At 39.7% G+C, this 25,160-nt stretch overlaps 1 protein-coding gene across 1 annotated transcript in view; it reads left to right on the forward strand.

The window, feature by feature from the left end:
• LOC147445338 (uncharacterized) overlaps nt 1-25,160 on the forward strand; it is a 56,021-nt gene that overhangs the window by 29,747 nt on the left and 1,114 nt on the right. The gene's annotated exons all lie outside the window — the stretch shown is intronic.

The raw sequence follows: 25,160 nt of genomic DNA on the forward strand, positions 1-25,160 counted from the left end.
CAAGAAGAGGGAGATGGCAAGCTTAAGCATTGAAGCATGGCTCTTGGTTGGATTTGCACTTCATATCCAAGAGTGTTGGTGTAGGCTCTCAACCTCTACTTTCTTGGAGAAGGAGAGGGAGCTCTTGCACTTTGCATAGCACACAATGAGAGTGTTTGTGAGTGTGTGTGGGTGAGTATACCTTGCAAGCAACCCCCCTTCTTGCTAGGTCGACCCCCTCTTCTAGCTCATCATTGAATGCCAAGCCTAGCCAATCACAAGCTTGGGCCATTTCTAGCAATAGGTGTAGTCTTGGGACAAGTGTCCCCCTTTCCCCTAAGAGAGAGAGAGGACTTGATAAATGCAAAAACAATTAGATAATTGTTGTAAATTATCATTGGACCCCTTTTAATCCTAGCGAATAGGGTTCAAGCACCTCATGGAGGTAACATGGGTAGGGGCTTGCCATGTGTTCCTGCTGCCTCTTTAAGCTTGGGATTTCCTTGAGAGTGTGTGTGTGTGTTCTCTTTATAACCCCTAAGAAAAAGGGCTCGCCCCCCTCTTTGTAGGGATCTTTTTGACCTTGGGTGCTCAAGCACCTTAGTCATCAATCATGACTAAGCACTTGGACTAGGGGTGTTCCCACAAGCATCTCAGGCAAGCATGTCAAATCACCTCAAGCACCTTAATCATGCAGCAGGTCAAGCACCTCAAACACCTTAATCATGCAATAGGTCAAGTACCTCAAGAACCTTAATCAAGCACCTCAAGAACGACAAGCACTTCAAGCAGGACAAGCACCTCGAGCTTGGGCCGGGTTCCCACCTCAAGCTCAGACCTAGATTGACTATGGTCCAAAATCTAAGGACTTTTAAACACATTATTGGAGGTCTTCAATGAAGCTAACCCTAAGGTCTTATGCTCCATTGTTTAACCTTGCTCTTTGATAGAACATCTCTCATTTGGGCTCCTTTACCATTGGCCCCGTGTTGAGATAGATCTATAAGCACATGTCTATATCTTAACCCTTGTTTCCGCTTATTCTCCCACATTAAGTGATCAGTTTAATATGAGAAAATCAGTTGGGTTGGTTAGATATTAGATATTAGATTTTATGACAATCATTGATGTGGTGTTCCACTTATTTATGGCACACCCTCAAATCCAGAGCCTCATCTTTTTTAGCTAAGTCGCATTCTTTGATTGGAACATCATCAAGAAAAGGCATTGTAATTTGAGGTTTGAAGTCACGAAGGACTTTGTTCATATCGTTCATCATATGCGTAACTGAGTTGGTTGCTCCCTACAGTAAGGTGCACATCCTTACCAAACCAAAGGGTATTCTCATAGTAGTCAAGTCCCTGCTTTCCATTGCTAGTTGGAACTGATCATACCTTGAGTACAAATCCACCATAGAATATATTGCCCTTCCTCCAAATGCTTCTGCAAACTCATCTACAGTTGGCCCTGTACCCATATTCCTGATTTGCGACTTTGTTGATAGGCTGCATGTCTTGAATGAAGCGTAGAGCGCGATTTTTCTTTGGTATTGTGAACCATTTGCTTGAGTAGGGGGCACATGAAGGTTCCAAAATCCTTATCTTTATCTTTTCATTGAGTAAATCTATAATCTTTGGCAAGAGTGCTTTTGGAACTAGAATTGGTCATAGATTCTAAGGCACATGAGGTACAATGAATATTACCATTGGTTCGTCGACTATAGATGGCTCGACTATAGATGGATCCACACACCTTATCTCATGCGACTCAAATGAAAAATCTTTTCCATGTTGGGAGAGTTTTTGTTCAAAGAATTTTCTTTCAATCCCTATCAAGGATTCATTGCCTCCAACTGTTAACATCTTCAATGACTCTTGCGTAATCTTTTTTCCAATTTTTTGGGATCTCGGAGACTAGGTTGCAAAGAAGCCAATCTCTACTTGCACTTCTGGATCTTTCTGCACATTAAAGCACTCCTCATATTTGAAAGACTCAATCATCCTATATATGTCCATAGAAGCTACTTTTACCAGGTCATTTCCTTGTTGAAAACCAAAACCTGTTATAGCATTGAGATCACCCATAGTATCTACAAAAGAAACCTCTTCAAAAACACCTAAAATGTACTCGTCCTCATCTTGCAAATCATGGTTTTTGTATTTTCTCTATACACTAGTTACATATTGTTTTTTCCCTTTCTTTAAATCTCCAAGCATTGTAAAAGATACTGATCCATCCTTTGCTACTAGGGAACTTGTAGAAAAAGCTTCATCTCCCTTCGGTTCAGGTGAGAACCTTTTTCTTCCTATACCACTGCACTCCTAATATACAATGGTACTCGGCCAAAATCCCTCATCTCCCTTTGATCTCGAACCTCCTTGCTTGGTTCTGGTAGAGAATGGTCCCTTAAGTTGTCATGATTTTTCTCATGGGCAACGCAAACTGTCAAGAATTGAATAGCTTGTTTTCCATCTTTACTTTTGACCCTCGCATAGGAAGATCCATCATCCAAAACTTTTGTCTCCATTCACACTGCGGTGATATATGGTTATCCAAGGATTAGAAGATAGCTTGACATCTCTTGAGCAAAGAGATTTTGCTCACCTTTCACATCCCCTATGGTTATATTAACATTTGGACAAGCACCATAGAGATCCCCGGATGAGTTGTCTGCAGCCCTAATCATCCACCTATGGTCAGTATCAAATGGCCACTTTCCCTTCATATAGAGACTCTTAAACATGAGGTTAACTTCTGAACGATGGTCTATCAAGACCATGTAAGTCTCATCAAGATATCCCACCTTAACCAAGGTTTTTGTTGTAGCCCTTGCCCAATGGTTTCTAGAATAGTGACTCTTATGAGTGGCTTCATCTTCAAATTCAACATGCCTATTTTTGCCGCTCGAAGACTGGTAGCAACTCACAACATTCTCATCTTCATCTCTTTGTTGTACTTGTATCACAGACCTGTGTCTTTAAAGCACTCTCTTCGGCCTCGGTTTGGATAGAGTCCGTTAAAGCTTGTCGTTTTCTTCTTATGATATCAATGATTTCCTCGTGAAACTCTCTCTTTGCAATGCCAAGTACTTCTCCCAATGTAAACTCCACCTTGCTATTTAAGATCCTTTCCTCTAAAAATTTCTTTAAATCTGTGGGAGCTTCAATAATTGATTGTAGCTTATATGATGGGCTTTTTCCTTTTCTCTTTTCCTTATCTTTCTTTTCCTTTGGTGCATCATCTCTCATTGGTACTTCCTTTGATGGAGGTTCCCTTGCCATGGGCTCTTGAGAGGGGCCCAAATCCTTTCTTCCTCCACCTCTAGTAGCCCTCTTTTAGGTACCTTCATCTGGATTTTCTCTCTTGCATTTTTCTTCAACAAGTTCCTTGTTGCCTGGACACTTTGCAATGCAGGCATGCACTGACAAGGCATCTCCAGGTTCATTACACCCAGTCTCAAGACGGATACAATCTCCTTCTTCATGTAAGACTTCTTTAGTCAACTTTCCCTCCATGTATAACTCCATCGCAGGTGGCCAGATATCTTCACCATCCTCACTCATGTCTTCAATAGATTTTGACCCTTTTGAGGATGGCTTGACCAGCATTTAAGCCAAATGCCGCTACTTTAACCATTGAGATAGCATGACTGGTTTCCATGTCCTCAACTAGTTTTTTCATCCCTCCTTTGCCAAAGTTGGTCGCGAAGGGCTTCCCTGTTTCAGTAAGATGTATCTTTCCTTCTTTGAAGAAGACAAGATCTTTACCCAAGGCATCTTTGAAGCTTTTGCAGTCCCTTCTTGGATGGTCTGGGCTATCACACCAGATGCACCTATTTACAAACCCCTCTCTGTTTTGAGGTCTTTGACTTGATGACAGACCTGATGTTTTCTCTTTTTCTTCAAGCCTTTCTAGCTTTACTTTCAGCTTGTGTATGCCCTTCACAAGTTCTTCAAGCATAGATCCATCATCCTTAGAAGCTACAATAGCAGGTTTTGATTGCTTCTCAGTAATAGAAGAAATTGGAGCACCATTGTTCACCACCATCTCGTCTCTTCTGCATTGTCTTTTTGCAAACAGGGAGAGTGCATCTTGTACATCATTCCACCTTGTCTTCAAACCTTGCTGTGTATCTTTGTCTTCCAAGAGCAGATCTAAATTTTTTTAATTTCTTTGACCGTTGCTTGTAGGAAAAGTTCTACCTTCTCCCTATCCAAGGAAGCTTGTTCAGTTTGTGATAGTTGAGCATAGGGTTGCTCAAAATCTTTGAGAAGCTTTGTATAGCAGAAATCCCTTCTTTAGGCTTTGCAACCAAATCTAAGAAAGTTATTTTGGTCACCCTCTCAAAGTCCTCCATAAAGTATTCTTCTTTTAGATCAAGAATTCCTCCCAATTTCTTCCATGAGCATTTTGAATTGCCCTTATACGGTCTTTCATCTCTAGGACACAAACTAGCTCAAAACTTCGGACCATGTCTTCCTCACACACTCGGTTTAACCCTATTTCATTCATATAATCTCGTAGATACTTTGTGATGTAATTTCCATCAATGACTCTTGCGTAAACTTTTGTCCAATTCTTTTTGGATCTCAGAGACTAGGTTGCAAAGAAGCTTGATCCATCTTTTCCTTACAATCTGTAGGCAAAGGCAATGCCACTGGTTTCACCTTATTTTCTATAGTGTTGTATTCATCTCTACTCGCACTTCTAAATATTTTTTCCCATTGAAGCACTCCTCATCTTTGAAACACTCAATGATCCTATACATGTCCATAGAAGCTACTTTTAGCGGGTCATTTCGTTGTTGAAAACTAGAACCTGTTATAGCATTGAGATCACCCATAGTATCTACAAAAGAAACCTCTTCAAAAACACCTAAAATGTACTCGTCTTCATCTCGCAAATCATGGATTTTGTATAATTTTCTCTATACACTATTTACATATTGTTTTTGCCCTTTCTTTAAATCTCCAAGCATTGTAAACGATACTGATCCATCCTTTGCTACTAGGGCACCTGTAGAAAAAGCTTAATCTCCCTTCGGATCAAGCGACAACCTTTTTCTTCCTATACCACGGCACTCCTAATATACAATGGTACTCGGCCAAAATCCCTCATCTCCCTTTGATCTCGAAACTCCTTGCTTGGTTTTGGTAGAGAATGGTCCCTTAAGCTGTCACGATTTTGCTCATGGTCGATGCAAACTGTCAAGAATTGAATAGGTTGTTTTCCATATTTACTTTTGACCCTGGCATAGGAAGATCCATCATCCAATACTTTTGTCTCCATTCACAGTGCGGTGATATATGGTTGTCCAAGGATTAGAAGATAGCTTGATATCTCTTGAACAAAGAAATTTTGCTCACCTTTCACATCTCCTATGGTTATATTAACATTTGGACAAGCACCATAGAGATCGCCGGATGAGTTGTTTGCAACCCTAATCATCCACCTATGGTCAGTATCAAATGGCCACTTTCCCTTCATATAGAGACTCTTGGACATGAGGTTAACTTCTGAACGATGGTCTATCAAGACCATGTAAGGCTCATCAAGATATCCCACCTTAACCAAGGTTTTTGTTGTAGCCCTTGCCCAATGGTTTCTAGAATAGTGACTCTTATGAGTGGCTTCATCTTCAAATTCAACATGCCTATTTTTGCCGCTCGAAGACTGGTAGCAACTCACAACATTCTCATCTTCATCTCTTTGTTGTACTTGTATCACAGACCTGTGTCTTTAAAGCACTCTCTTCGGCCTCGGTTTGGATAGAGTCCGTTAAAGCTTGTCGTTTTCTTCTTATGATATCAATGATTTCCTCATGAAACTCTCTCTTTGCAATGCCAAGTACTTCTCCCAATGTAAACTCTTCCTTGCTATTTGATCCTTTCCTCTAAAAATTTCTTTAAATCTGTGGCAACTTCAATAATTGATTGTAGCTTATATGATGGGCTTTTTCCTTTGCTCTTTTCCTTATCTTTCTTTTCCTTTGGTGCATCATCTCTCATTGGTACTTCCTTTGATGGAGGTTCCCTTGCCATGGGCTCTTGAGAGGGACCCAAATCCTTTCTTCCTCCACCTCTAGTAGCCCTCCTTGAAGGGCCTTCATCCCGATTTCTCTCTTGCATTTTTCTTCAACAAGTTCCTTGTTGCCTGGACACTTTGCAATGCAGGCATGCACTGACAAGGCATCTACAGGTTCATTACACCCAGTCTCAAGACGGATACAATCTCCTGCTTCATGTAAGACTTATTTAGTCAACTTTCCCTCCATGGCTAACTCCATCCCAGATGGCCAGATATCTTCACCATCCTCACTCACGTCTTCAATAGATTTTGACCCTTTTGAGGATGACTTGACTAGCATTTAAGCCAAATGCCTGTGCTTTAACCTTTGAGATAGCATGACTGGTTGCCATGTCGTCAACTAGCTTTTCCATCCCTCTTTTGCCAAAGTTGGTCGCCATGGGCTTCCCTGTTTCAGTAAGATGTATCTTTCCTTCTTAGAAGAAGACAAGATCTTTAGCCAAGGCATCTTTGAATATTTTACAGTCCCGTCTTGGATGGTCTGGGCTGTCACACCATATGCACCTATTTACAAACCCCTCTCTGTTTTGAGGTCTTTGACTTGATTGACTGACTTGATGTTTGGCCTTTTTCTTCAAGCCTTGCTAGATTTAATTTCAGCTTGCATATGCCCTTCACAAGTTCTTCAAGCATAGATCCATCATCCTTAGAAGATACAATAGCAGGTTTTGGCTGCTTCTCAGTAATAGAAGAAACTGGAGCACCATTGTTTCACCATCTTGTCTCTTCTGCGTTGTCTTTTTGCAAACAGGGAGATTGCATCTTGTACATAATTCCACCTTGTCTTCAAACCTTGCTTTGTATCTTTGTATTCCAAGAGAAGCTGTAACTTTTTTTTGTATTTCTTTGACCGTTGCTTGTAGGAAAAGTTCTACCTTCTCCCTATCCAAGGAAGCATGTTCAGTTTGTGATAGTTGGGCGTAGGATCGCTCAAACTCTTTGAGAATCTCTATAGCAAAAATCCCTTCTTTAGGCTTTGCAACCAAATCTAAGAAAGTTATGTTGGTCACCCTCTCAAACTCCTCCATAAAGTATTCTTATTTTAGAGCAAGATTGAATTCCTCCCAATTTCTTCCATGAGCTTTTTGAATTGCCCTAATACAGTCTTTGTTCTCTCGGACACAAACTAGCTCAAAACTTTGGACCATGTCTTCCTCACACACTCGGTTCAACTCCATTTCATTCATATATCCTCGTAGATACTTTGTGATGTATTTTCCATCAAACTGGTCGATTCTCTTCACAATGGAGTGCAGTGCTTTTGTGGTTGAAATCTGGCTTCTTTTTGCTGCTTGTTGTTGCTGCATATAGATGGCAAATGCTTGAGACATCTACATGACTACAGGATCAAAGTGCATCCCATGTGTCTCTGGATTTTTATCCATGGCTAACAAAGTGCATACATCCATTCACAAACTCCCACCCCGTAAACTTCGCATCGTGTTTACCAGAAATGTCAGAATTTGTGCGGTCTAGCTGGGAAGGTGCAAAACCTCTGGCTATCAGAGTTTGTGAGGAGAGTCACAAAAACTTTAAGATAAAGCCTCTATGAAAAATCACCAACTCTCTTTCTAAAGATGGCTAGAAAGCTAAGAGTGTTCGTGTGACAAATTAGTCACAAACCTCCCCTATGATGCTTGGAAATTACTTGTTTTCCTAGACGAGTTCGTGATGATGAGTTCGTGATGAAAAAATTATTAATTCACATCCAATTTTACTTAAAAGGACTAATTAAGAACACTAAACTTTCGGCCATGAAACTTCAACTCTCATACAAGCACAACTTTCAATCAAAATCCAAACCTCTTTCATGGTATCATGTAGCCTCGCTCCCAATTACATAGTCAAACATCAAACAGCTCAAAGGAATACACGAGGTTCCACCTTCATGGAGGCCATTATCAGAATTTTCAAGGATTTCAGCGCTTCTAAAGTGAATCTCACACACCATTTTGATAAAGGGAAACCCTAATTCACTCCCTCACAAGCTCAGATACAAGATTACGAAGAGGTGGGACTACCCTACACATAGATTGAGCAACCATGGAAGCAATTGCATCGTAGAGAAAAATTTCAAGTTTTTTTCTATAAAAAGAAGATCTCTCTTTCTTACCCAAGGAAATATGAACTGCTGTGTCATTTTGCGATTTTGGACCAAAACTAGGTCATTTTCAGCTCATTTTGACCCAAAAAATACCATTTTTGGTGCAAAAAATCCCAAACGGAGTAAGAAAAAACCCCTAAATTTGTGGGATCACTCACATAGTCATAAAAAGAATAGATAAGAATCATTTTTCATCAATATAACATTTTGGGTCACTATCCATGCAATTCTACAACGGCGCCAGTTAGTTGCTATTTTTGACAGTTTTTGCTTGCATCAGTCTTTATAGCCGAGATTAGTGTGCTACCATGAAACAATCGATATATGTACATTGTCGAACCAAATTATAAATCTTATCAAGTGGGAAAGCACGCAAAGGCACCACATCCAGGGCCACAATTCCTCGGATAGGTATGCACATGATAGTGATCGCAATAGCCGCTTTAGCATATATCACAATATGTACATTATTACTTTTCTTTCCATGCATTGAGAAGTGTCAAAAGTGTGGTGAATGTTTTTATTTCACACAATGTACGTGCCACAACACGACAACGTGATATGGAGGGTTTACATATAGTGACCTTCTCGAAGGTGTCCTATCGTAGTTCCGTGTAGTTTCTACTTGTATTTGAGTGAGTGAGGGTTCATATTAGGGTTTATCTCTTTGAAAAACTATGTGGTTATATATATGAAAGTTCCCAAACTTCCATGAAATCACTTTGATGAAGAATTGAAAGAGAAAGGTAGCGTTTTGAGTGATTCTTGGCCTTGTCAAATGAGTGGAGCTTTCATGACTGAATTGAAGTTTTTTTCTTTATTTTATCTTTGAAATCAGTGGTTTTTTTCATCAATGAACTTACAAGATGATGCCTTTCAAACCACACCATAAACTTTCTGACATACTTTTTGGTGAGCCCGATATGAACCAAGCTAGGGTGAGGGTTCAAAATCTTTTTCAAAGGTGGTAATACAAAACATATAAGCTATGGATAAATAGGAACAATGGAGGATGTGATTTGATCAAGGTACAATGAAAATATTTTGAGTATTTGCTATGTTTATGCAGCAACAACAAGCTACAAAAATAAGGGAGGTATCAATAAATCGAGTCCCTTGATGTTGGACGGGATTGACTCACACACCCATGAAGTGCATGCAAACACTACCTAGATCAACATAATGTCAATCGAGGACATAGATGACACAATAGGCACACAAAGGAAATCTCTTAAGCTTGTCAGGCTAGACCATCCTACACATACAACACTCTGGAAGGCCAACTAAACCACATCAATAACCTCACTGCTCTCAACTACACCACCTAGCCACATACACACATACGGAAGGTAACTCACCTAATCATGCCAGATTCGTACGAAACTTAAGGAACACCATCCCCTCACTAGGATACACCTGTCCCTAAGCTTCTACACTCAAAACCCTCACTCTAAACCCATCTACAGAAAACGCGTAGGATGATAGAGCCGAATTTGGAAAGTGCCCGAAACTGAAATTTATGAGTACCTATGCGTAGCTTATGTCACCACGATTCTATAGACTACTATCACGCAGAAAACAGACATCATTTGTACCTAGGTACCTTATATACTAAGGCTACCTTAGGTTTAACCAAAAATGGGGTTGAAAGGGTCAAATGGCTTTGTATTTACAATCTGGAAGTGCCATTGCACCCCGGCTTCTGAAACTAGAATAACTACTCATTACAAATGACGTTTATAGCCATAATCCACAGCATTTCATAACTCGCAAAAGATAAGACTTTGGTACGAAACTTGAGTTATGTTGTGTTGTTGACCCAGCGGTCAACATTCCCCCCTTTCGCGTTCATGTTGTCCCTGACATGACCTGATTGTCGATGGCGATGTGGTATGTGCTGTCATTTTGGCTTCATCAGTGTGCACTACTTGTAACTTTGTCGAACCACAACAGGAACTATGATCCATTAGAGCGGACATCTATCATCATAACCATTCATCTTTTGAGATCCTCTGATTACTTTTATGTCTGCTCTTCTTTATTGGGGACTTCTTTCTTCCTGTGAAATCATGTTGTTAGTGTTGTTTGCAGCTTTGTCATTGTAGGCCATTCTTCGACTCGCCATTGAGGAGAAGTATGCTATGATCTGAAATTGGTGCTCCAATTCATTTGTCAATTGATTTAAGTAGAATTTCCTTATTGTTGATGTAGAAGGAATATGTACAAGAGGATGGTGATAGGTGTCTTTAGATTAGGGTCTAAAACCTGGATGACCAAAGGGAAAAAACCCGGTGGGAAAAAAATGCCTTTGGTATACGCTCTTATTGGAGTTGAGCAGTTGAACGTGAAGTACATGTTCATGAAAGGTGAGTGCTTGGGTGAAACACGGAAAGAGTGCCTGATGCAAGTGCCAATTATGGGACACTCTATATGCATATGAGAAATTTGTTAACAAAAGCCTGCAATGTGAAAGAAGGAGATGATGGGTGTTTCGAGGAATAAATGTAGCACATGTGACATCAAGAAGGTTTTTCGATGTAGAAGTTTCTCCACTCGTATCTCGCTGTGCTCAGTACGTGAGTGTCTTTTGGACCTTCTCCTTCACTTCACCAGACTTAAGTACTTAGACTTTGACTCTTTTGCTCATCTATACCAGCATGAGCGACACAACGTAAATATGCTCAACTCTTCCAGCTTGAGCAGTACCTAGAATAGCTAAGACGCTTAGACCACAGAGAATATTACTTGAAGCTTTGGGACTAACACCTCACTCATTTTGTGGCTTAGCTACTTGACTCTGACTTGTATGACTTGTCGGTTGCATGTTGACACTGCTTTGTGACAAGTTCTTCGGCTCTTGTAGTGGCTGCTGAGACATACTTCGTGAAGTTTCATTGTTTTCCTGTACCTTCTTCTCTTTGTAGTGCTCAGGCCTCTCATCAGTCTTTTCTTCATGCAGATTATGGATTTTTTAAATTTTTTCTTAATAATAAACAAAGAAAATCTTAAAACATCTCAACAAAAGAAAAATCATTCAAGCTATGTACACTATACACATGTCCCTGGGGGCTCATATATGGATTTTGTCCCCATACTCCTCTGTAACACTACTATGAGGGCATATACTCTAAATTTCGTCAACAATTATCACAATAAAATGCAAAAATTCAATGCATCTCACAAAACATTGCCCTCTAATAGTCATAATGTTAGGTCCGCATTCAGAATGCCTCCCCCCTTCCTATTTGGAGTCATCCTTTACGATAGGGTATCGCAAAGGGTATGTGTTGTGCTTGGGTAATTAAAAGTTGTGCCTATGCAGGCCTTGTAATGTAGCCCTATTATGCATACACAGTCAATGCATGGAAAAGATTTATGTTGTGCAAGATGTGGGTATAAGCAATTTGCTTATTAGCATTTGTTGGCGAGGCTTCCTATTCTAAGCAATGTAATGGTCTTTGAAGCTCTTGTATCATTGCTTGACTGAAGCCACTTGCTCTCTTCTAACTGTACTGTAATGGTAGGAATAATTGTAAGAATTCAAGCGGCGATGCACTGACAACAGTTTTGTTGTTCTTCTTTGGGACCCATTTCTTTGCGATTCTTGGCTGTTTTGTTGCTGACCCTCGTTTGGGAACCCATACTTGCCCGTGCTTCATTTGTGTTTGAAGAGACCTCTTTGGGATCCACCTTTTTGTTGTGTGAATGAACAGTGGTCTTTGCTTCAGCCCTTGTACGCTTAGTTGGGGACGGGATTCAGGCTTTGAAAATTGATACTGTGGTTGTTTTGGAGTTTAAATGAATTCCTCACTTTTTTGTGCTTGAATCAACTTCTTTGGAGCCCAAACCTGAGTTTTGAAAGCTTGCGACTTTGTGATATTCTTACCCGTTCGTGCACGCTTTCCTTGTTTTTGTTTTGGTGTTGGATCTTGTGATTTGTCATTAGAGATCTTTGTCTTCTTGATCCATATCTTTTTTTGGCCGATCTAGCTTTTTGGTATCCAGATTTGTCGAGCTTTTTGGCTTTGGCTTGTTGTCCTGTTCTTTTGACCCATCATGGTTGTTGTTGCTGAAGGGGTTGGTGATAGTGATCGCCTGAGTTGATGATAGGGGATGTCGTAAGATTCATCACTATTGCTACTATCCTCAGCAAGGTTGACTTCTTGTATTTCCCTTGATTTTTTGGCTGGTAGTGGAAAGTTACTGTCTCTTTGCTCGTGGGTGGTAGTTTCTTGGAGAACTTTTCTAGCCCATTGATTAGAGCATTGTTAGCTCATTGCTCTGGTCGTATTCCTCCTAGCTGAGTCTTTGCATCCTTATTAGGAGCCATGTATGAGGATGCTTGTGGTGGTTGTGTCTTCACCGAGGACTTTGGAATCCACTTTTGATGCACTTTATTCATGTAGCAATGACATTGATTCTCTGGTCGTTGATCATCTGGAAGCTCGAAGTGTTCTATAGAGTCATAGAACTCGTCGTCTTCTTCATCTTTTGATTCTCCACATTTCTTTGTTTGCTCCTTATGTCAAGAGCTTGTTGATGTCTGGTTCTCTTTGTTTTCTTGGATTACACTCACTGCAAAATAAAGAATGACATCATAGCCATTTTCATCACAAAACTTTGTTGTGGGAGCATCCTCCACGGCGCACACTTCCGGAGTAGCCAAGATGTGTTCCCATCCAAAAGGCTCTAACTCTTCTTCAGAAAATGGTTCTGGGATATAGTCCTTATCCTCTATAACCCGCGCTAGGATACATTCCTCACGTTTCAAGCTGCCACATTGTGAAGCTCCACACATCCACAATTCTTTAGGCTTACCTAACCAAGCTGGAAGTTCTGATCCTTCTACTGTGGCGGAAGGATGGTGTTTCCGTCTTCTCCCTCGTAATACTCGCCTACCTTGTTTAATGGCACTGGCCTAGTATTTAGTTGAGGCATTTCAAGCTCTTTGATGCCTTCCTCGATTTGAGTCATTGGGGTTTTTACACCAAATTTCTCTAGACATTTACCCACATTAGCCCACACGTTTGGTCTTATTCTGAGCAACTCGGCTAACATTATTGTATAGGTGACTGGGGTAGATAGAATATCTACTAGCCCCTTTGAATCGATGGTCTTGTTGGGAGACAGTCTCTGCGATGGGACTGCAACCACATATGACTTGGTCTCATACTCTCCCATGTAGGACGGTAGTGTTCTTAGCGAATGGGGTTGACTATCCATAGATTGTACATATCCTTTTTCGCCCCAATACGATTGCACATCTAGATTTATTTGAGATCCAATCTTAAATTCCTCTATTGGTGGTAGAAACACTCCTCGTTCATCACCAGTCTTGTCTACTCGTCTTCTTAGGTCATCGGCTTCATTGGCCTCTCAGACTTGTTTCTAAAATTCGTCAAGACCATCTATCTCTTTACAATCCTCAAATATAGCTTGGTGAAATCCCTCGGAAGAGTTATCCGTGGTATTCAGTACTATCCTTGGTTTTAATGCTGGGTCTTTGAGTTTTGGTCTGTGCTCATGACTATAATCTGGCTCTTTTAGTTCCTAGTTTGGTAGGATTACTTGCGTAGGCATGACAGAGATCACATCCTTAGGTTTTGCAACTGGTGGTTCTAGTAAATCTTGGGCTGTTTGAATCATTTTCTTGCACATTTCAAACCTTTGCTTTTCTAGTTCCGCATAGGGATATGTCATCCACCTGTGTTCTTGGGTTTGGTTGTTTTTGAGCCTCACATCATAGGCTTTCAAGAGGGCATCTAATGTCTCATTAACCTTCTCTGCCAACACAGATCCTCTTGAACTAGCACTTCTCGGTTTCTCATCCGTGGATGGTTCTTCTAGAGGTTTAACCATCTGTGTAAGAGAAGGTGCCTCCTTTTCCTCATGTTGTTTTATCTTCTCCTCAGCTTCGGTAAGCTTCTCAGCTAGGGATTTTTGCTCTCGTTCCCTGCGTGCTTTCATCCTAGTCTTTCTATCTTTCCAACTATTTCGTTTGCTCTTGGTTTACTGACTAGGTGCGTCTGTCTTTGGTCCATCATCTGTCTTTGGACTCATGTCACTTTCCGTGTTCTTTGTCTCTAGATTCTCATCAGCTTTCTTTTGAGCTTGTGCTCTCGTAACTACTTGAACTGGTACAATATTTTCATTTTTTGAGCTACTAGGGAGCTGAACAATCCCTGATACATTTTTCGTGATTTTCCTGATTTGGTTTGGTTTTTTCGGGCAATCGGGGATCAAGTGAGTGATGCCACACTCAAGAGAATAGGCATTTACTTCAGTGATCTCCGTATGAGGACATTGTTTGACCAAGTGATTGTCACGACTTTTGTGACAATCTGTCTCTGGTTAAGGAGATTCTTTTATCATTTCCTCTTGTCTATAAAAAAGCTTTGACCTAGATAAGCCGCTATTTGCAATGAATCGCAATGTCCTTTCGTCCATTTCATACCTTCTTTCTTTCGACTGAAACCCAGGAGGTGGAGGTTGTACCGGCCTCACCACTCCATGTGTTTCTCTCACATTTTGTTGCTCCGAAGGGTAGTACCTACTTTGGTTGCTGTAGCTGGTACTGGCATTGGTTTATTTGATGCTTCCATCATTGGCATGTATCTCAAGTCTAACGGAATTCTAGCACTTGGCAGTGGAGGTTGTTGTCCTAAGACAAGCTGTGGCCTTAAAACTCCTACTGGTCGTGGCGCATTCCCCGTAATGTATCTAGGTGGAGTAGGTGCTTCTGGAACAGGTTGTACATACCTCTCCCTAGCATTTTCCATGCTATAATAGCACTCTTCCCCCATATGGTTCATCCATTTTCTCTCAATTTCACACCACTTCGACTCTCCCAAATCAGACCTTACAAGAGGAATCAACCTCTTGACCAAGTCGTCGATAAGCTTTTCTTGATCAATAGGTGTTGTTGGCTTGTCAATGGACTCACTTATCTGTGAAACACTGTGCTGAGAGGATGTGTCATCTCCTTGACTCTTTAAGTCCTTTTCTTTGTAAGCCTCACAATTATCCACTAGATAAGGAGCTTCTTTGATCAACTCGTTTAGCGTCATCCTCCTTATCATATGCAGATCCTTCTGAAGGCCCACATGTCTCATTCCCTGGATAAAGATCAGCATCAGTCGTGCTTGCGTAGGTAATTCCGCTCTCGGATAGAGCTTAACATATCTCTTGAGCCGTAATGAATCTTTGCGTACTGATTCATGCTCTTTCTGTTTGAATCTATGGATTTGTGAGACCATGTTGTGAGAAATGCCTTTTGGCAAGAATTATTCAATAAACTCCTCAAACAACTCATCTATGGTCTCAAAATCTCATTTTTCCACCGAGTCGAACCATGTAGCTGCATCATCTTCTAGAGTCAATCCAAATCCCGCAAACTGTGTCGCAAAATCTGAAACTTTCTCTGCTCTAATCACTCTTCTAAAAGCCGTTATGTGATCTCTCGGATCTTCAGCTCCAGAGTATTTTCTGTTTACCCATTTTTGGACTTGGGATGGTCTAACTCGTCGATTGTCTACAAGTCTAACCAGAGACTCTCCCAATCCTTCTCTCGTTATCGCTCTTGAACGGAATCCTGGTGGCTCTCTTCTTGGAATTCCTATAGGAATTCTCGTGTTTGGTGGAGGCATTTGTGGTCCTTCATTGACCAAATATCCACCTCTTTCTACTATAGTCTATGGATTTGTGCTTTCTACAACTCTGTATTCTCGTCCATACTTGTCGACAACTATAGATCTCCATTGACAGTCGACTCCGTATGTGTAGACATATAAGAGCTTGTAATCCGTTATCTCTTCTAGGTATGGATCTGAGCACCTATAAAGATTGACCTCATTGTCGTCAATGTATCTATATAGTCCTTCACTCTCATGACCAATCATCCAAACTCTCTCAACAAGATGGGTCTTTATCAATTGCAAGTTTGGAAGATCCATTGTGGGAGGATATTCCTCTATCGTCGGGATCTCCAAGCTTGTGTAAGTTGTGTTTGAATCTAGGGTAGACATGATTTCTGGGCTTAAGATCTTTTGCTTGGTTCAAGTAGACTTAGTCCACTGTGTTCAAGTGCTTTGGTTAGGGAAAAGTCCAAACTATGTCCAAAACCGCAACCGTTTCGTCACAATTCTCGCAAATTGTCGCTTTCAGACACCCCTGACTTCCGGATGCATTTTGAGGCCTTAAACGATGTGTTTTTCCAAAGTTGAACTAAATGGTTGCCCTAAGATCTGTAGAGCCACTCTCAGGCTACCTTTTGATATAAAAACTTTTCCGATCCGATACCGTTTGTGAAAGTTATGGCCAAAATAGTGAAATGCAGTTTAGAATGGTAAAAATGAGTCCAAATTCAATTTTGAAAAAAATATTTGGGATCTCTGTGACACTGTGAACACTTTTGTATAGTCAAAATTACAGTTGGACCCTAAAACTGGCCTAGAGACATCCTACGCGTAGGATGTCTATATGCTCAGAATTTAACAAAATTTGGTCCTGAGTCTCCCCTTGACTCTAGCAACACAATGGTATGCTCAGAATTTCCTTTGGACCTAAAAATGGCATTGAGACATCCTACGCGTAGGATGTCTTTTTGATCAGAATGACTTGAAATTTTCACCCCACCTTCTCCTTGATGTGTTGATCACAGTGGTGTGCTCATAGGTTGGTTTGGAGTCCTAAATCAAGCTGGAGACATCCTACACATAGGATGTCTAACTGCTCAGATTTTGTCCAAACTTGATCCCAAGATTCTCCTAGTGCTCAGCACCCCAATGGTATGCTTAGATTTGAATTTGGATGCCAATAGGTCAAGATTTAGGCTGCAAGAGCTTCTAGTGCACTCCAAGAGTAGGATGTCTGACAATTCTTGTCTGTGCTTGGTAAATAGGCCAAACAAGGTCCAAATTCACGTTTGAAAAAAGTTCTGGAATCCTTGAGACACTTAGAACCTCCCTTTATGGCCAAAGTAGAATTTTGACCACTTTATGGCCCTAGTGACATCGTACGCGTAGGATGTCTTTTTGCTTTGTTTCAGCTCAAACTTGCACTGTAGCTTCCTCTTGATGTGCTTAACTCACAGCTATTATTACTTTTTCATTCTGACACCTATAGGTTGGTCAAATGATCAAGAATCTGTTCCAAAAGCTTGATGTCTGTTCTGATGAATTCCTAAGTCAAATCAACTCCAAATTGGACCAAATTTGACTAGGAGGCTTGCCTAAGGCTATACAACACCCTGCTATGTCCACAGCTTGAATTTGGCCTCTAAATCATGTCTTAGACATCCTACGCGTAGGATGTCTAACTGCTCAGAATTGCCCCAAATTTGAACCACAGACTCTCCTTAAGGTGCTGATCACTGTGGTATGCTCAGAATTTTGTTTAGAGTCCAAAATCACATTGAAGACATCCTACCCGTACGATGTCTTTTTGGCCTGTTTGACCCCAGACTTGTCCCACATCTTCCCCTTGATGTCAGCAACCCAATGCTATGCTTAGATTTTGGTTTGGATTTCAAAAGACCCCAATTTTAGCTGTTCTACTTTTTTTTTAGTCAAAAGTGCTAAAGTCTGCTTCTGACCCCCGTTTCTCCCCCAAATGAGATGAAAACTCTCTCAGTCACTGAATATATCATGCAGATCATGCTCCTGCAGCCATCCTATGGTTTTGGTCTTGGAATAATGCCATGGCACAATTTGGGTAGGATGCGTGATAATTTCAATCTATCTGGCCTTATCCTGTCAAGATATGGTCAAGTTCCCCTTTCTAGTTGAAAATAGGGTAAAACCTACCTTCTGAACACACCGGTAATCTCAGATTTTCAAAAAAGTGCCCAGATCACCCTGTAGACATCCTACGCGTAGGATGTCTACTACTGATTTTTTGAGACTGAAGTGTCCCTCATGCTTCCTAATGCTCTCAGCAAGTGCAATTATGCTTCACAATTGCAAAAACATGCAAAAATCACTCGATTAAGCCTTTGCTGAAATTTTACGTTTTCTGACTCCACCTTTTGGCTTTTGGTCAACAAAAATAGGAAAAAACAACCAAGTCAATATGTTATTAGGGTAAAACCTACCCTCTGAACCCACTTGGTCTCCAGAACCCCCTTGAGACATCCTATGCGTAGGATGTCTATGTTTACAGAATTGCAGGTTTTCTTCACAGATCCCTTGAAAATGCTCTTTTATATGCACATCATCAGTCAGTCATAAAAAAATATCCACAAAAGCTTGTTTAATGCATTTTTACCCTCAAAAGCACACTTTTTCGTGACTTCAAATGCAATCAAGCACTTTAGCAAATAATTCAGTGATGAATAGCTCTAGATCAGAATCGGATCACTTACCTAAAGCTACTCCTACAAATCATATGGGGTTTTGCATCTATGAGTAGAAAAATGCTTCACTACCACACACAGACTAGTAAATGCTTTTATCACCTCACAAATCACTCGACCACCAAAAACTACTCTAATCCACATATCCTAACTAAACCTATCTAGTCGCAGACCCTTGGCAAGACACACGCTTCCTGGCTATTCACTTGATCACGGAATATCCTCTTCCGGATCGACTTAAGAAAAACGCTTTCTTTAGCCGAAACTAAATGAAGAAACCATCACACGAGTGCTAGTAGGAAACCAACTTAGGTCCTTGTGTCCCCTGCAGTGGCGCCAATGTTGGACGGGAGCGACTCACACACCCATGAAGTGCATGCAAACACTACCTAGATCAACATAATGTCAATCGAGGACACAAATGACACGATAGGCACATAGAGGAAATCTCTTAAGCTTGTCACGCTGAGACCATCCTACACATACAACACTCTGGAAGGCCAACTAAACCACAATCAAGAACCTCACTGCTCTCAACTACACCACCTAGCCACATACACACATACGGAAGTTAACTCACCTAATCATGCCAGATTCGTACGAAACTTAAGGAACACCATCCCCTCACTAGGATACACCTGTCCCTAAGCTTCTACACTCAAAACCCTCACTCTAAACCCATCTGCGGAAAACGCGTAGAATGAATGATCCAAATTTTGAAAGTGCCCGAAACTAAAATTTATGAGTACCTATATGTAGCTTATGTCACCACGATTCTATAGACTACTAGCACGCAGAAAATAGACATCGTTTGATACACTTATGGCCACAAATAGCTCGTAGATGCGTCGCTACGTCTCGAGTGGAATGCTTGGCATCGTCGCGTAGCTCTCCTCGAGCCTGCAACAATGGTGCAGTCGGATCTCCAATGTGTTGAGCGAGCCGGGCGTAGCGAGAGGATGAAGCTCACGCTTACTCTCTTTCTCTCTCACACACAATATACGGCAATGCTAAGTTTTGATTATGATAAAAAGTCCTTCTTACAAAATGACCTAGGTACCTTATATACTAAGGCTACCTTAGGTTTAACCAAAAATGAGGTTGAAAGGTTCAAATAGCTTTGTATTTACAATCTGGAAGTGCCATTGCACCCCGGCTTCTGAAACTAGAATAACTACTCATTACAAATGACGTTTATAGCCATAATCCGTAGCATTTCATAACTCGCAAAAGATAAGACTTTGGTACGAAACTTGAGTTATGTTGTGTTGTTGACCCAGCGGTCAACACTTGAATTTATCGTAAATGAATTGGATAAATTTGAATGGAAAGATGTCACAAGCCATCTTTATGGTTATGTGAAGATGATGCAGTTACAACTAGTATAAGAGACAAAGATGATTGGAAGTTTTGAGCTTGTTGTGGTCTGCAACCATGTAAGGGGAATGAAAGAGGAGCATGTAAGAGATTGGGATAAATTCAAAGTAGCTGTAAAGAAGGGATACATCATGAGGGAAGACTTTATGAGGGTTACAAAATAAAATATGCTAGAACGGGTTGCAACGACAAAAGAAGGCCTCTATCACTGAACTGCTAAAAAATTTGAGCGACTCTATGTTCAACTTCTGTTACAAATATAGTGAGCTACTTTGGATAATGAGAAGACTAAAATGTTTCTTCAAGCTGCAAGTCATGAACCCCTAGAAAAGTTGAAGTTACTACCAAAAGACATAATTATAGAATAGGATTTAAAGGCAAAGTGGAAAGAGGTCGAGGATATTGCGATATCACCGATTTCTAGGAGTTAACAACATAGGGACAAGATGATGGTGAATGGTGCTAGTCCTACCTCTAGCATATTTAATATTCCAAAAAATCATATTGTTGTGATTTCAACGGTGATAATTCTATTCTTGATGATCTTGTTAAGCGCATGCACAAAATGAAATTAACGTTGGCCATGCTTGAAGAGAAAGGCAAACCTTTCACGTATAAATTCCAAAGTAAAGAAGGGTTTGTGATCGTTTCAATGATAATTTACGAGAGATCTTGTGTTATTTGAGGATGGGAAGATCCATCTATGGGAGATAGATATGCCATTAGGAACTAACTATGGAAAAACATATATAAGAAAGTTACTAGAGGATATAACAATCAATCATGCCATCTCTACAATGGAAGACACTACTGATGGGGACAAGATAGAGCCCATTCCAAGAAAAGGATCAAAGACTATTTAGGAGGGTTTTGATAAGGTTGATGGCTTGTGGTCATATAAAGCGGTCTCAATTGAGAAGGGAAGGTAACTCAATATGTGTTACATCAAGTTGGTTGTTGCATACACCACACAACCGGTTGAGATGATGTGTGGACTCTTTGTTAGTGCATGCCTTACTTGCCAAGTGTCATAACAATATAGCAATCGTGGAAGGGAAACAGAGGTGGGAGAGTGGGGATGAAGGACCCTCTACTTCAAAGACGGTTAGAAGAGCTAGAGGAAGAAAACATCTAGGACCCTCTTTATGAGGCTTCGTGATAGGTGCCTCCTCCTCCCAACGTTCTTATGGAGGAAGCATCTACTAGAGAGAAGAAAGAGGAAGGAAAATAAAAATAAAAAGGCCATGCTTATAGGTTATACTCTAACATTAAAGATTCTACAAACTTGAAGCGCGCATTGGAGGAAATGATTTTGACCAGTAAAGTTATGTTTACTTTTGGTGATGTTCTTGGCATATGTAAGTGTGAGTTCCATTAGTAAATTATAGACATCATAAAAAAGTTGTCATCACATTCCTTCTCTTGTACATCTATCTCTTTGAGTCTATTTCTTTATATTCACAAGGTGAAGGACAGTCATTGAAGGTACAAGAGATAGATGTACAAGAGAAGGAATGTGATGACAACTTGTGGGTGGTAGGATGCTATAAATTTTATGGATAAGAGAAGCATGTTATATCTGTGGATGGTGAAGATGAAGATAAAGATGAAGCCTCACATAGAAGACACTATTACTCTAAAATTCATTGGGCAAGAACTATACTGGAAAATTTGGTCAAGATGGGTGATCTTGAGAAGCCATATGCTGCACTAATAGACCATCACTCCAAAATATATCTTATATCCAAGAGTCTTTATGTAAATGGAAAGTGTCCAATAGACATAAACCATTGTTAGATGCTAATAACTCCAAAAAATTCATCAAAAGATACAAGTGGGTCTTGAAAATGTGAAGGTGACCATTGGCAATGTCAAAGAAGAGCAAAAATTTCTTCGTGCAAGAGATGTCTACTTATTCTTACTTATTCTGTTTCATTGGAAACAAAGATCTTGGATGATGGTTCTTCTTATCCTTGGATAAAGAGAAGATATGGAAATCAAGCTGTCTAACTCTTGGTAGTGTGTGTGAATCATGAGAGGAACTATGATAATCTTTGCGAGTATCCTCAACCAAAGGTAAACATAGAGTTGAAGCATTATAGGGTAATGAGGGGTTTTTGCCATGTACCATTGTGAATTGGATTGCAATGATACTAAAAGAACAGGTCTCACCTCACCCAAATGGAAAAGAAGTTTTTTCATGTTTTGAAGGGCTAACAAAGCATGGGTAAGTATGTTTCATGAAGCTTGAACATTTGAAAGGAAGTGAATGACAACATGTATATGAAAGAGATGAGAAAAATGTGTTTTATAGAGGATAGTGAACGTATTTTAGGTTTCTTATGTTGACATTATGTATGAGCTTGAGGCTATAATGGATTCTGATTTGCAAGATAGAAAACAAATTTTGGAGTAGTGCACTATATAATATATGAAGTAGTTGAGGCTTTTAAAAATGAGTAAGTATTCAATGTCAATGAAGGAATGAAGTGCGCATAAAGACCAACTACAAAACTGTGGCAAAGAAAGTAAGACAAGTGACCTTAGTTTTACCATCAACTTGCAAAGACAAGCTAGAACAAGATTTTTCACATCTAGATCTTGAGGATACAAAAATAATCGGACACAAGTTCATAATGTAATCTCTAAAAGAAATTAATAAAGGTTGGCCATGAGGATTTTTTAACATAAGAAGAAAAGAAGTGTTTTGAAGGAAATGCTTTCAAGACATCTCAAGGCTTCTGCTTTTTAGTTGCATGAGATAGGATGTGTTGATCCTAGTATTGTACCTATGGTGTTCTTATCTTTCCCTTGTGTACCATGGAATTTGTTTCCAATTTTGGTTTCAAAATCAAACTTTCCAAAGCTATTAGATTTACTCAATGAGAAGATGAGCATGGGTATTTTGGAGCCTTCTTGTGCACCGTATTTAAAGAATTGGTTCAATACGTTGAACAAGAATGGAGATTTGCATTTCATATAAAATATACATGCTTAAAATATTTTTACTATCAAGAATGTGGCTACATGGCCAATTGTGGATGAATTTACAGAGTCATTTGTAGGAAGGTAAATTTAATGAATGTGAGATCTCTATTCAAGATATGGTTAGCTTTAGCTAGCTATTGACAAGAGAGATTTGATAACCATGGAAGCACCTTTGGGATTGGTAAGAATGTGCACCTTAACTCAAGAATCAACTAATTCAAGTGCACAACAGGATGGATAAGGTTCTATGTGACTTCATCACTCAAATCACAATGCCATTTCTTGATTATGTGCCTATCAAAGGATATGAAGAGAAAAACAAAAAGATGAAGATATATATGGATTCAAGAGGGGTTTGAGAGGGTGCAATATATTTGCTACAAACCGTATTGAAGATGTGATAATATTTTGTTAAGGTTGGAGGAAGTTAATCTTAGCTTTTCAGGGCTAAAGTCTATATTTGATGTCATTCAAGTGCTAATTGTGGGGCATATGTGTTTTTCTCATCATGGTAGAAGGCCTTGTCCAAAAAAGGTGGATGTAATAAAAAAAATGTACAAAAATAGCTGAGTGCGAAGATTTTTGGCTGCATGCATCTTCTATCTTATTGGGATACCACATTGTTCACATTTAGAAGATCCTCTATATTGGCTATTAAAAAAGAATCAAAAGTTTCAATGGGAAGAAGAGCATAGAAATTCTTTGAGGAAATTAAATAGGCTACTTCTTTCCTCACTAACCTTGAGGAAGGGAGACTATGTGTGTGAAAGAGCTATGACTATTTAAGTGGATACAAGCTCTACAAGGGAGGAGAATGAGGCAAGATGATGAAGAAGGGAACGAGTATGTGGTTAGATTTGGGACTACGGGTCTCAATTATCACAAATTCAATTATGTGTAGATAAAGTGAGAATTGTGGAAAGTTGTTAAAACATTTAAGTGTGACATGGAGTACTTGATAGGGGGATTAGTGATTGTGCATACTAATTGTTTATCACTACTTGGAATGATTAAAAATTCTCATGACACTTGGGGGTGCACCTTGTAGTCATGTAAATGTATCACATGCAGCTGATGAGAGGGTATATTATAGTTCATATCACTTACATATCTACACTTATAAGAGATGCATTTTATTTGAATTCTAAAAAGAAGTTCAAAACTACTTGGAATGATTAAAAATTCTCATGACACTTGGGGGTGCACCTTGTAGTCATGTAAATGTATCACATGCAGCTGATGAGAGGGTATATTATAGTTCATATCACTTACATATCTACACTTATAAGAGATGCATTTTATTTGAATTCTAAAAAGAAGTTCAAAGTTTATGAAGAAAATTGGTAGTTTTATTCCAATCCACAAAATGTGTAAAGGGGGTCTTTTATTAGGCTCTGATTGCAAGCAATATAGAGGATTTAGTAAGGTACATCTGCTGAGTCCTAACATTTCTTTTTTGCTATGGATTGCACCTACATTAAGTTATTGCATTTAGAGATTAAGCATGTTGCAAGGAACTTAGGATAATGCAATGGAAAATATGCTATCTAGTGCAAGTTATAAAGATCAAGAGGTTGTTGATGGAAATGATTTAGATGCATTCTCATTTTACACCATTGCTCATGTTAAGGGTGATCAAATGTGTGTGGGGGCTTCACTTGAGCTATTTCAAAAGGAGATAGATGAAGGCAAATGGTTTCTTATTCGATTCTACTTGAGTACTTTAGAGAGAGAAGAGTATTTCTCTCAACAAGAGTCTAAGTAGATAAGAAGGAAGGCATACAAGTACCTTTGAAGAATTGATACTTATGGAAGCATCCAAAACAAAGGAGTAGAATTTTACAAAGGGTACAGAGTGACAAAGACACTCAAATAAAGCTTATCAAGGAGTTTCATGAGAGTATATATGCTAGTCAACGAGGTGTATGGGCAAAATATTCCAAAATGAAAGAAATATGGGAATGTACAAAGATGTATCTGAATACATGGAATCATGGGCAATCTATCAAATGTATTCATTTGTAAATCATCATAACGGCTTGCATCTTGCTTACCCATTAGCCATGCTTTAACTAACCATTGAGTTAAACCTCCTTGTTATATATCTATATCCTCAAAAGAATGTGGGGTTAAGCTTGTTTTTTCAATCTACTTAAGCTAAATCATACGAAAAATAAGCATGTGATGAAACATTTAGGGCTAGCTAAGCTCGCATAAATGTGGGTGTATTGTGAATATGCAGTAGTAATTAGAAAGTAGAAACTATTGTTTTTG

Source organism: Adiantum capillus-veneris, chromosome 12, assembly GCF_014529385.1.
Source record: "Adiantum capillus-veneris isolate H3 chromosome 12, ASM1452938v2, whole genome shotgun sequence".
Taxonomy (NCBI): domain Eukaryota; kingdom Viridiplantae; phylum Streptophyta; class Polypodiopsida; order Polypodiales; family Pteridaceae; genus Adiantum; species Adiantum capillus-veneris.